Here is a 14,087-nt window from a genome sequence, read left to right as displayed (position 1 = left end):
TTTTTAATTCTGCCTGTTGCTTTGAGCCATTCAGACACATCAGCAGATTCAATCATTTTTTTAAATGATTATTCCATTTCCCCTGGACCACTTGGCAGCCATAGATTTTTTAAAGGATTATTCCATTCACCTGTTTTTCTCTCTCTGACTACCACAGATGTCTCCTTTTAAGTAGATGCAGATAAAGCAAAGAGCTATATCTGCATGTTGTGTTGCCTGATAAAATTTTACGGAGTGGTGGTGTGGTTTAACTTTACAATGTTTGATTAAATTGGTGTTTATTACATAAGTAACCAACCGTACTAATATTGCATTTGTCTGTAATATTTCAGCCAGCAACAATGCCACGTTTCACTAGCAACATGTTTTTCCTGCTTGGTTGCTTTTAGGTACACAGGAGGAGAGACATCACCCACAGTATTGCCACAGAGAAGGTCTGTACAGTGATTTCAGTCCTCCAATCTCTTCCACTTATGCAACTTGGTGCCACTGCCAACTGAGAGCTTTAAGATGGCCCTAGAAAAATTTGCTCTGAGGAAAGTGGCCAGTGAGAAGAAGAAGCTTTCCACTAGTGGTGTGCAGACCACAACCTTTTTCGGGAGATGTGTACCTGCCACACTTGCTTCTGGGGAGGAACCTAGGAGCAGCACTCCCGCATCAACAGCACAACCTCAACCTAAGCTCAAGACCATGTCTGTCAGTGAGACAGCCACTACTATCATGGCGACGTCAATGAGCATTGACATTGAATTGGATTTGTCCCTTTCACAAGGTAGTACCTAATCATGTCAGGAAACAGAGCAAAGTGGACTACAGTCGCAGCCAGCAATAGTACATCTTCTCGAAGTTACAGCAGAAAAGGAGGTCGAGCTTCCTGTCGAACAAGAACCTCTTCTTTTAGAATCAGTGCCTCCAAGATCTCCAGCAAGAAAAAGGGAGGGTACTACTACACCATCTTCTCCAAGCACCACTTCTAATGATGGTGATAGGGACATGGACTGAACACTGGCAGAGTCCGGGAGACGTCAGCAGAGGCAAGGGAAAAAAAAAGTTACCAAAAGCCTTAGAATCATGGAAGGGGATGATGAGGATGATGACGACGAGCCAGTTGTGGAAGTTGGCACAGAGGAATCCGACATTACTATTCAACCTGCTCCGAGGGATGTGGCACAGGCAGCACTGCCAGCTCCCATATTTGTAAAGCCCCAGCTGAGACCTGCACCTAACCCTAAATCAGTAGAAGGATGTACTGCAGAGAGGCAACTGACGACACACCTACCTACCCCCAGTTCTTCAGGCATTGGCAGTGGCCCACCTAGAAAGTACTCCTTCCCAGTTTAGGACTTTTTCACACTTGGCAAACAAGAGGAGAACATCGCAATATGCTCAATTTGCCAATCAAGTGTTCGTCAGGGTAAGCCTGGTACACATTATGGTACTGGAGGTCAAACAATCAACAAGGAGCACCATAAAAAAAATTGCTAGATGTGGTCATGGTGATGAAGGTGAGGAGATCTGGGAAACATAAGCCACAATTGATCCAATTATGGTGAGAGGCAAGAAAGAAGAGGATGGTGCAAAGCAGCCCTGTCCCTATCAGTGTGTCAGAATCACCTGCCTCAGTGACCTCACAATGGCACAGGAAGGCTCATAGTCAGATGGAGACACCACAGCATACAGTAGCTGCCCCATGACGCACACTGAGTCTACTGCTACCTACTTCTCAAAAGTCACCTGTATCAGTGGCCCCAGAACACAAGAAAATCATGGCTATTATTACAGGCATGTTTAAGCAGGAGGGGCTTTGTGACCTCAACCATCAAATGACACGTTCATACAATGGGAAACTGGCAAAAATGCTAGCGCTTGACCTCCTCCCTTTTTTTTATGGAAGGAGTGGGATTCTTAGTATTTGTGGCAGCCATCTGCCCAAAATGGAGGGTTTTGAGTTGGACCTATTTTACCAGAGTTGCTGTTCAAGTGCTGCATCACAATGTGCTGCAACTGGTTGGACAAGCTTTGCAGAAAAGTGTTGTTCACACTCTCCACCTGAAGACAGACTTGTGGACCAGTTGTCAGGCTACTGATTACATCCGCATCACTGCACATTGGATCTCTCCGGGGTAAAGCAAAAGCTTTCTACAGGCTTTTGCCACAAATACATTTTTAAGAGCGTTCGACGGCATGTAATAGCCATGTTGGCCATAGAGAAATAACATACATCTGCAAACAAACACATTTAACAGCAAGGTGTCCACATGGCTGCGACCCAGAGGTCTCTGAATTGGATTTGTTGCCACGGACAATAGCAGTAACATAGCCAAGACCATGGCAGACGGTGGCTATTTTGGGGTCCTGTGTTTCACACTCTGCATGAACCTGGTTGTTCAAGAGTTTCTAAAGAAAGAAGACATAGTCAACAACATACTGACAACCTACAGACAAATTCACACTAACTTCAGTCTTTCTCTTAAAGCCCGGAAGCAGTTGTTGATTATTCAGTGTGCTAGCAGAGTACAAGTTAAAGCCCTGATACAGGAGGTGACAACACGTTAGAACTCTATCTATTATTTGTTGCAACGTCTGTTTGAGCAGTACAGGCAGATCAGTGACTGTGCCCCTCATTACGACCCTGGCGGTCTTCAGACCGCCAGGACCGTGGTTGCGGTCTGACCGCCGCCAAAGCAGTGGTCCGACCGCTTTGGCGGGGGTCAATCCGCCACATTATGACCGCCAGCACCACCAGTTTCCCTCCACTGGAGGGACTGGCAGTGCTGGCGGTCCTAATCCACCTAGGCAGCGCTGCATGCAGCGCTGCCCTGGGAATTAGGACCGCCCTCTCCACTAGCTTTTACATGACAGTTGCACCGCCATGTAAAAGCTAGCAGAGATGGGGTGCAGAGGGCCCCATGGACAGTGCAGGGGCCCGCTTGGACAGCCCCATCGTGCTATTCACTGTCTGCATTGCAGACAGTGAAAATCATGACAGGTGCTGTTGTACCCTACGCACCGCAACATTGCCGCTGGCTCAATTATGAGACTGCGTCAATGTTGTGTGCTGTTCCCTGCTGGGGTGTTTCTGCCCGCTGACCCAGCTGGGAACTTGTAACGGGGTCTGCGGGAAGACGGCTGCACTGGTGGCAACCTGACCGCGGGAGCTTGGTGGGCGGCCTTTTCTGCTCGCCAAACTCGTAATGACCCCCTATGCCATTCAAAGAGGAGGCAGTGCAATTGGGAAAGCTACGACCATGGATGCAGACAAATGGGGCCCAGACAAATGCCTGATACAGTTACTGATCCCTTTTGAGTTTTTCACATGGGAAGATAGCAAGAAGAACAGTACAATGGGCCAAGCTATCCAGTTGTTGCATCTGCTACAGGACCAGCTAAAGAAGGTGTCTGAAAGGTTTACACTCAAAAGTGTGAACAAAAACCCAGAAGTTAATGACTTGTTGGAGAGCTTTAGCTATCACTTGACTTGTAATGCAATGTTACAAAATTACAATATCTTCTCCAAGAGTAGCCACCCTACTTGATCCAAGCTACAAACGAATTCTTCCCACTTTCATTATTTTTTCTGAAGGGAATGTTTCAAAATAAAAGCAATGGGTTGTTAAGCAAGCCGGAGACCTGGAAAAAGAGTGGCTGGAACTTAAAGTCCCACTCCACAGTGCTGGGGTGACGCCTTCAACTTCCAGAGAGGGCAGTCTCGTTTCCTCACAGTAGCCAATACAAGCAACAAGAACACCTGCAAAAACAGCAATAGAAGAATTGGACCCAACCTCTGCATTGGCTTGGTTTCGAGTGGTGGGTCGTAAGTCTAGTGCAAAGGCAAAAGAGGTTGAGCAAGTAGCAGCACCAATGACCATCCAGAGGAAGTTCCACGTGTATATTGATGACCCAAAATAGGTGTTTGTGGATCAAAATCGATTGATGTATTAGTATGGGAAAATGCACTTATGGCCAGAGCTCAGCAGGCTGGCAACAAAGTATCTGGCTTGTCCTGTAGCCAGTGTGTCTGCTGAGCATGTGTCTGCTGGCACAGTTGTTACAGTAAGAAGGACCAGTCTCTCACCTCAAAATGTGGAGAGACTAACCATGATCAAAATGAACCAGCATTTCACACCACCTGATTACACCATTTATGATACACCACAGGAGGAGGATGATTGGTCAGAATCAGGTATGTTAGCTAATCAACTTCTGGGTGAACCACCTGAGTTTGGGAACAAACTCTACTTCCCAGACTGAGCATGCCAGTGCTACCTTAGAACTTTTTAATTACTTCCCTTAGAACTGCTTTCTTTACAAAACAAAAAAAAGAAACTAGTGGAATATTCTTTGTTTTTGGATTTGATTTTATGCCACCCCACCATTTTTCAGTAATACATGTGGCTGGATTGGAGTTGGACAAGAAGCTTTCACAACAATACTTTCATGCCATTGGAGAAAATACCTCCCTCCCTCACATGCCTATCCTTTTTCTGAATCACTTAGCAGGGCTGCCCCAGAAGATCATTTGTTTACAACAGTGCCAATACTAAATTCCAATGTGTTGACTGCATCAAATATACAATTGTGTACCTACTACCTAACCTACCTATGCTTGTATTGGAAGAGGTGATAACTGGGTACAACTATTGCAACAAGTGAGTGATTGTGAGTGGTGATTGAGGATTTACATGGAGGCAGACAGTGAGGGAGGGTGTTCAATGAATAGATTTTGGTGAATTACAATGTTTGGTGCTTGATAGGTGATCATTTTTCCTGTAGGTGATTGGCTTTTACAAAAATAGTAGATTTTCTTTCACCTGTACTGTCTACTCCTTTTTTCTGGTTCATCACAGACCTCACCACTCACTTTAGTTAACAAGCACAAATCTATACAACATACAACAATTCAGATACTCTACTTGTCCTTAAACCGCAGTGTTCTACACATCTAGTCATGCCGGGACTGGGACGGAGTTACATGGAGCCATGAGGAGAAAGATGGAAGGATTCCGGCCGGGCCTACCTTATCAACAACAGCTAAAAGAAGGGAGTTATCGACTTCAAATGGAAACCATGACTCTGAGCCCTAGTACTCAGCTATATGGAATGAGAGAGGTGTGTTGATTTGGGAAATACTGATGAGTGAGTGTATTTCACTGATGGCAAAAGTAAAACTCTGAGTCCTCTAGTTTTTTGCTCTGCCTGTGGGCATTCTTAGTACACCCCTCATCAAGCTTACCTTCCTTCTGTCATTCTGCTTGACTCTTCAATGCAGAGTCTGTTTTACAACTCATAGTACTTCTCTTCACCTGCATGAATGAAAGGCAAAAGATAAGTTTGAACACTCCTGCTTATCTACCAGACAGGTCTTGAAACAGGCACCAATGAGTGATGGGCATTCCAAGAATGCAGATATACCACCCAATTTGGCAATACAGTACAATTTTCCTTTTAACAATCATATGTTTTAGAACTGGTGGGTACAATTCACTGTGCTATTTCAAACCTAGGTGACAGAACATTTCGATATCTAATACCTTGGGTCTCTGGGGCAGAAGAAGTACTGTTTGCAGTGCATTTCATTGAACTGTGTCATACTCATTCCTTCATTAATTTCCTTCCAGAACAAGATGATGATGACATGCTGCTCACTGCCCTGGTGAAAACTGTTGTTGTGTCTGTCTTTGTCACACCTTTCCCCAAATCCCCTTTCCCATCCATTCATTAAACCCCTAACACCCTTCCCCCAGGCTATGTGATTTATTGAGGTGTGACAAGTTAATTTATGCTAAATAGATCCCATACTTAGTGGGGCAAATGCAGATAAATGCAACACCAAGTCAAGGACGGAATCTTCTATTACCTGATCAATAGCCCACACCAGTCCCTCTTACCCAATCATGCATAAGAACGAGCATTATTCCTCAGAGTCAACAGATCATCATTCAGGCACTTGTTATGTGTCAATAAACCGCAGACTTTCATGACATGAGGATTTCTTTACTTGGTTTTCAAATTCTCACCATTGCTCTAAATAATTTACTATTGCTAGTTTATGATTTGAGGTATTCTTTGAGGTGTCATGGGGGTAGCAGTCTGTCCTCAGTTTTTCTAAAGATATATTATAAATGTATATGTATAACCTACTGACACTCATTTTTTCTTTAAATTTAGTTGCCTGTGATCCTTTTGATTAATCATATAGTTGGAGATCAGATCGGGGGTGGGACCTCGCTGTGATACCTTCCCTGTTAGCGCACTGCCATAAAGAAGGCACCTTGGGAAACCCTTCAGTGAGCTGATGGAACATGGAACATTGATGGAGGGAGCATCCACCAGTCATCACTTCATCTTTTAGGTAAGAGAACAAAATTAACTACTTTACTAAGTATGTAACTAACTTATACTGCAGCTGAGATAAGTGCTTGGTTGTTTTTCTATGTTTCTATAGGCAATATAGGGAATGGCAGCATACTCTCCTAACTGGCAGACACGTAGAGAAATATAAATTAAAAAGATAGGCTGTGTGAAAAACATCAGGGCAAAGTTAAAAGTAAAACACAAAAACACTTCAGACATAAAGTGAATTGTAAAAATGCCCCCTTTACTAGCATAAAAATATAAATAAATTGTAAAACCCACACTCTCCACCCACAATAGGCCCAACCATCTCCAACATCTTACCCATCCCCAACCAATGTAAAAAATTAATGTCTAATGTACAAACCAAATTCCCAAACACACACCCTCTCCACTCACAGCAACTCCCTCCCTCCCCAAAGTTTTTTTTAAAAACAAAGTTAAAAGATGGTATTTTCAAGAGGGTCTCAACCTGTTCCATGTGGCTGTTGACGTGGGCCAACCAACTGCTCACTTGTGCCAGCTCGGGCAGCATACAGTGATGGTACAACTGGTCTGAGGGGGCGCATGGGGATGGGTACCTCCAGTCTGGCAACTGTGCCCATATGGCCTGCAGGTTGGAGGTGCGGCAGTTTGACTGGTGGAACTGGGGTCAGGTCTAGAAGCAGGAGCATGTGCTGGGTCCTCCTCATCCAAAAACCTCTGGTAATGTTGCCTGGTGGCCTCCTACCTCTGCCGCCGGATCTGGGCTGTGATCTCCTGCTGAGTCGTTGGTGGAGGTGGACCAACAGGAGCTATATCAAGAAAAAGAATTGTAAAGAACGTTCTGTGCAAACACTTTTTAATTACATAGTGGCACAGTATAAGTACATTGCTGCTGGTCACCTAGGACAGAGAGGGGCATGATTAATTATGCCTCAGAACACCACTGTCTGGCTGAAAGGATGCAGTAAAAAAACAGATTTGTTTCTGGTAAAGGATTGCTTTAAAAAAAGCATCATCTACTATGGAGTAGAAGTGTTCTTTTCTTGTTGTGCTAAATAATGACTGGAAGCGAGCTAGCTACTACAGGTTTGATATTCTCTGTAGTCTGAAAAAATATCTTTGATTGTAATGGCCCTGCTCTCTCTAAGTGACTTTTAATTCTACCCTGACAACAAGAGGCAGATGATGACTATATGTCACACACGTCACGTATAACATGCTGATAATAGATACCCTGTCTGGCTTATCTGGACGGTTGGAAAAACTATGCACTGCAGTACAGGGAGAGAAACTTTATATATATATATACATATATATATATATATATATATACAGATATATATATATAAAATGAAAGTTGATAATTGTCAAATTTGAACAGGTGTAAAATTCCATTATTGAAGACATATGAAGTATGAACCACTTGTCCAGGTCATAACAGTTGGCACATGCCAAAAATGTATTTTTCTCAATGTGGACAGAAGTTAGGAACGCATATGACCGATATTTTGAAAAAAATGAAAAAATAAACCTTTCTTTTTTGTTGGATAATACATCCTGTTTTCCTTTAAGGAAAACAGGCTGCATTTAAAAAAAAAAACTGCTTTATTTAAAAAGCAGTTACAGACATAGTGGTCTGCTGACCCCAGCAGACCACCATTCCATGTGATTGTGGCCATTCCAAAATGGGTCGCAAATTGCGACCTGCCTATGAATATTAATGAGGCAGGTATCTTGCGACCGATTTGCAATTTGCAAGCAGTGTCTGAAATACTGTTGTACATCAGCTTTGAGACTCGCAAATTGCAAGCCTTAGTAGCTGCAAGAGACGCAGTGCACTGGGGTACTGTCCTGCATGGGAAGGCAAGGGCTTAACTCCACCAACATTGGACAGCTGGTAGAGAGGCCCGAGGGGACCACTCCAGACCACGACCCATGATGCAGGATCCTGCAGCTCAGGATGAGAGGGGATCCATGCAGCTGGTCATCGTTACTGTTGGTTCCTGAGGATGCAGGGGAGTGACTCCTTCACTCCAAAGGAGATTCCTTCTTTCTCCTCATGCAGACTGAAGACTTGCCACCCTTAGAGGATGAACAGCCGTGGAAATGTGGCAGAAGCTGGAAGGAGTAGTAGAAACAATGTTGCAAGCAAAGTCTTTGTCGTGGATGCAGATTGTCAGTTCCTGGAGGGTCCCGTCGCAGTTCCAGTGGCCAGAAGTGGAAGTAGAGGAGTCCTGCTGGAGTCTTGAAAGCCGAATTTGAAGACCCATCCATAGGATAACCCTAAATAGCCTTGAAAGGGGGATTGGTCACCTAGCCAGGTGACCACAGGAGGGGGCTCTGACGTCACCTGCGTGACCTAGCCACTCAGATGCTCCCAGAGGCCACTGCCCATCTTGGATTCAAGATGGCAGAATCAAGGGATCCTCTGGAGGACATCCTCTGGAGGATCTCTGGGCCCCGCCCCTGGAGTGATGATGGACAGGGTAGTGGTGACTCCCCTTTCCATTGTTCAGTTTTGTGCCAGGGCAGGGACTGGGGTCCCTGAACCAGTGTAGACTGGTTTATGCACCCAGGGCACCAAATGTGCCCTTCAAAGCATACCAAAGGCTTGGGGAGGTTACCCATTTCCAAAGGGAAAGGGTGTTACCCCCTCTCCTAGAGGAAATCCTTCCTAGGCTTGAGCAGATCAAGCAGCAGGAGGGCAGAAACCTGTCTGAGGGGTGGCAGCAGTGTGGGCTGTTGGAAAACCCCAGAAGGCTGGTAGGAACAATGCTGGGGGTCCTCTAAGGAGCCACCAGAGTGCATGGAATCATACGTATGATTCCAACATGGTTGATACCAGACATACCTTGGTTCAGAGTTACCGTTGTGTAGCTGGACATAGGTAGTGACCTATGTCCAGTACACACGTAAAATGGCGTCCCCGCACACACGAAGTCCATGAAAATGGAGCTGGAGTTTAAGGGGGCACCTCTGCAGGGGTGCCCACACACACATAGGTAACTGCAACCTGCCCTCTGGGCTAGGAGGGTCTACCATAGGGGTAACTTAAAGTGACCTGGTGCAGTGACTTGTAGTGGAAAGGTGCATGCACCTTTTCATGCAGGCTTCAATGGCAGGCCTGCAGACACATTTTACATGGGCTCCCTCTGGGTGGCATAATACATGCTGCAGTCCATGGGGATCCCCTGGTACCCCAATGCCCTGGGTACCTGAGTACCATATACTAGGAACTTACAAGGGGGCAGCTGTATGCCAAATGTGGGGTGTATGTGGTTCAAGCAACCACATTTACAGAGAGAAAGCATAATCACTGGGGTCCTGGTTAGCAGGATCCCAGTGAACACAGTCAAACACACTGACAACAGGCAGAAAATGGGGGTAACCATGCCAAGAAAGAGGGTACTTTCCTACACTTACTTATACTACTACTACCACAGTACCACTATCCTAGTGACAGGACAGATGAGTCAGGATAACCAGCATAGTCAGCATAATGAGACCAAGCAAGCATCTACAGCAACAAGCAGAACTAGGTAGCAACAGGCACCTGTCTTGCTCAAATTGCATCACATAATATTCATAACATTACGTTATGTGAACTTAATTTACTTCTGAGCAACATGCTGTTTGGAAAAAAATAGCATTATAGGACAGGACACAAAGTAAGTAAAAATGTATTACAAATACTCACCAAGGCTTGCAATCTGGATGCTCAGCAGGTCCCTCTCCCGGTCAATAATGTCAGCCCAGTGGTCCATCAGCTTCTGCTGGTTGCTCCAAACCATAGGGGGGTGGCTGAGGCAACAGCGTACCATTTCCCACAGCAGCCAATGCTCCCACAGGCCCTACCCACTGCCAGGCCTGCTGCCTGCTGGCATCATGGAGTGGAGGTGGTGCTGCACAAAAAACACTAGTGCGGCCACCTCCTTTTCACTTAAGATGGCACGGGCAGCATCGGAGCCACACTTCCATGTCCCCAAGTTCTGCCATGACACTGGGGGTGATATAAAAAAACTGAGAAAAAGAAAGAATGTAGAGGGAAAAATTAACTTAGAAGAAGTAAGGGGAAAACCAATAAATGGACAAAAAATCACAGAAAATAAAAAATAGAGACAAAAACATAAAATACACAAGCATACATACACTCACTAATGAAATCAATGTAAAAAACTGTAGGATAAGTCGGATAAAGTAAGGCTCGCAAAGATAAAGAGTGGATTTAAAAGTAGGCCCAACACCATGCACAGAATAGGAAAAACAACATGGCCACACAGGTGACTGCGTGGTGCCTTTCGAGTTTGTGCTTGTAACACAGAGCACACGAACTACATCAATCAGCGTGAACGGGCAGCAAGTACAACTCTGCCCGCTCGGAGTTTCCTTACTTCTAGAAATTCTGTGAACTCCGCCCAGAACTAGGAATTGCTTAAGAAAAAAATAGATGAACTGGCTAATCAATAAATAAAACTGAACCTACAGAATCAAAAAGACTGCATTTTGATTCTTATTTATTTGGGTGGATTCACGCACCTATTCTTACAAATTACTATCTCTGAGGCAAAAAGGTCCAAACCTCAATCTATGATCCACCCTCATCTATGAATGGGTATCACACAACAAGTGGACAGCATAGGACCAAACAGTATACTATCCTAACCCTCTATCCGATAACGTTGCATCAAAATTGGACACATTTGCCACAAGGTGCCACTGATGACTCAGGAGGTCTTGGAAGTCCATACATTTTCAAGTTTCTGCGACAGTTCTTCCTGGTTACTTCTAAGACTCCCAGGACCTAATGGACAGAACTTAAGGGCCAGGACTCACTCCAGCAGATGCCACCAGCATGGTCTAGTCAAGGTCCGGTTGGTACTGGTCAACTGTTTACTTAAAGAAAAAGGCATCTTGCAGCTTGCTGTGTTCCTACTGACACAAAGAAGATCGTTCAACTGATACCCAGAGTCCACTTCTTTGTCATAGGTGCAAGAGGGAGCAGTGTTAGTCCTTTAGGGCTCCTTTCTGGTCTGTAGGTTCAGTCCTCTTCTGATCTTCCACAGGTCCAGAAAGTATTCTGAAGGGGGTTCCTTGAGGTGTCACATTTATGATTTGCACTAGTCAGTGGGTGGGTGTGGTTTCTATACACTCTATACCCAATTCCAATAAAGGTTCAAGGAGGCAACCCTCCACACATTTGAAGAATATCCTGCAAACCATCCACATTGCACCCGGGGAAATCAAAATGGACCAGGCCTTCTGCCTTTGGAGGGACCTAGGGTGCCGACCCACAGTGTTTTAGGGGAATGAGCAGTTCCCTCCTTCTCAGCTACCAAAAACAGGTTCCGGAACAGGTTCCCTTTCCACACGATGGCTGCCCAACTGGCTACCTTGGGACTAAAGAACAAAGATTGTCCTTTCCTTAGGTCTCCCTTTACACTAAACTATGAATGGCCAGGCTTCACTTCTGTACCTTTCAGGTTAATGAAGCTCCTGGAACCTTCTGAGCTGCCAGGTTTCATATTTTCCAAATACAGTCCATCCTGTCATTAGGCCTAAGCAAGTGTTCTGCGGTGAGAGCACATTTTACACCTCATTAAAGTAAAGCACAGGGTGGGCAACTGTGGGCAGGTAAGTTAGTGTCTGGAACTTCAGTAAGAAAAAAGGTAATTTTCTAAGTGTTTATTTCTTAAATATTTATTAGAAATCCAACTTCACCAATCAACAGAATGATTCATGAATATGAAAAATAGTATTTGAATGATTATTGTTCCTATCAAAAGTTACAGATTAAAATGTATAGTCTGCACTTCAACATTTTCTGGATTCCGCTACATAACTCCCAATGAAAATAGATTCTGGGGAATAGTCACTGAAAGAAAATGCCAATTTTAATTTATTTTTTTCAACGTTTAACTTTTAAAAATCAGACACCCTACATGTGGGCAATAAAGTGTACTTTGGAATGACCTCTTAAAATTTAAATGTGAAGTGACATTCTTATTTTGAAAGCAGGGTCTCCTGCCTATTAAATAGTGCTTGTTTTGATAGGTCTAACAGCTGTTTTTTAGGCTCCTGCAGTCACAGTACATTGTAGGCCTGAACCCAGGTTGTACAGGGCAGCACTGATGATGGCACAATAGGTGCTGGAGTTCACAGGTGGCAATTAACTTCCAGGCCTTGGATGTATTTTCTATTCCAGTGGTTCCCAACCTGTGGTCTGTGGACCCCCGGGGGTCTGCAAAGCCTCCTAAGTGGGGCCACGACTGCTTGGAAAATTAAATAATATTAACAGATTAATAAAGTGTAAATAAATAAAGTGGCTAAATGTACTACTGAAATTTTTAAAAAGTACTGTAAATGTCAATGAATTTTAAATTGAAGGATAAAAATTAAATCGGTATCCTTGGATTGATTTGTGGGAGCAATGCAGGTGCATCCAACAGAACATAGTATGGACAATGTGCGGTTTCAGTTGAATTTAGAAGAGCTCCAACCTTCCTTTAGTAAGTTGCACTTGTATGTAGGAATGTTTTGCAACCGGGAATGCAGTTTCAAAACAGTCACCATTTAAGCCATTCGCAAACAGGAAGGGGTCACCCATGGACCCCTTCCCTGTTGTGAATTGTAGCACCAACAATTTTTCAGAGCAGGCAGTGGTCCCATGGACCACTGCCCACTTTTAAAAAAATGAAAAGAAAACTTTTCATTTTTTTTTCAATATGCATCTTGTTTTCCTCTAAGGAAAATGGGCTGCATTTAAAAAAAATGTTTTATTTAAAATGCAGTCACAGACCTAGTTGTCTGCTGATCCTAGCAGGCCACCATCCCTAGGAGTGCTGGCCATTCCCAATGGGTCACAAATTGCGACCTGCCTCATGAATATTAATGAGGCAGGTCTCTTGCAAACCATTTGGGAATCACGCATGTGTCTCAGACACTGGTCTACATTAGAGAATGCGACTTGCAATTTGCAAATCACTAAAATTCGCAAATTGTGAGTCGAAATCTTTAATGGATGCACATCTAGGGCCAGATGTAGGAAACGTTTAGCGAGTCGCAAACGGCAAAAATTGCCGTTTGCGACTCGCTAAACACGTTTCCCAATGCAGAAATGCATTTTGCAAGTCGTTACTGACTCGCTAAATGCATTTCAGACTCGCAAATAGGAAGGGGTGTTCCCTTCCTATTTGCGACTCGCAGTGGGATGCAATACCATTTGCGACCGCGTACTCGGTCGCAAATGGCATCGCAGTTACCATCCACTTCAAGTGGATGATAACCCACTCGCAAATTGGAAGGGGTCCCCATGGGACCCCTTCCACTTTGTGACTGGACCCAAAAATATTTTTTCAGGGCAGGGAGTGGTCGAAGGGACCACTCCCTGCCCTGAAAAAATACCGAAACAAAAGGTTTCGGTTTTTTTTTTAAGTGCAGCTCGTTTTCCTTTAAGGAAAACGGGCTACACTTAAAAAAAAAAAAACTGCTTTATTTAAAAGCAGTCACGAACATGGAGGTCTGCTGACGTCAGCAGGCCTCCATGTTTGCGAGTGCCTATACTCGCTATGGGGCCGTAATTTGCGACCCACCTCATGAATATTGATGAGGTGGGTCATTGCGACCCCATAGCGAGTCGCAGTCGGTGTCTGAGACACCGTACTGCATTGCAAATTGCGACTTGCAATTTGCGAGTAGGATGGACTCGCAAATTGCAAGTCGCAATTTGCAAAAATGCTACATCTGGCCCC

General features: G+C 44.5%; 1 long non-coding RNA gene across 2 annotated transcripts in view; it reads left to right on the top strand.

The window, feature by feature from the left end:
• LOC138267851 (uncharacterized) overlaps positions 1-14,087 on the top strand; it is a 184,669-nt gene that overhangs the window by 83,385 nt on the left and 87,197 nt on the right. For both annotated transcript variants that reach the window (XR_011199881.1, XR_011199882.1), the window contains exon 2: positions 6,169-6,352. This is a non-coding gene — a long non-coding RNA (uncharacterized lncRNA). The remainder of the gene's footprint in view (positions 1-6,168; positions 6,353-14,087) is intronic.

The sequence above is a fragment of the Pleurodeles waltl genome, chromosome 12 (assembly GCF_031143425.1).
Source record: "Pleurodeles waltl isolate 20211129_DDA chromosome 12, aPleWal1.hap1.20221129, whole genome shotgun sequence".
Classification (NCBI taxonomy): domain Eukaryota; kingdom Metazoa; phylum Chordata; class Amphibia; order Caudata; family Salamandridae; genus Pleurodeles; species Pleurodeles waltl.
This window is presented reverse-complemented; position numbering and strand designations above follow the sequence as displayed.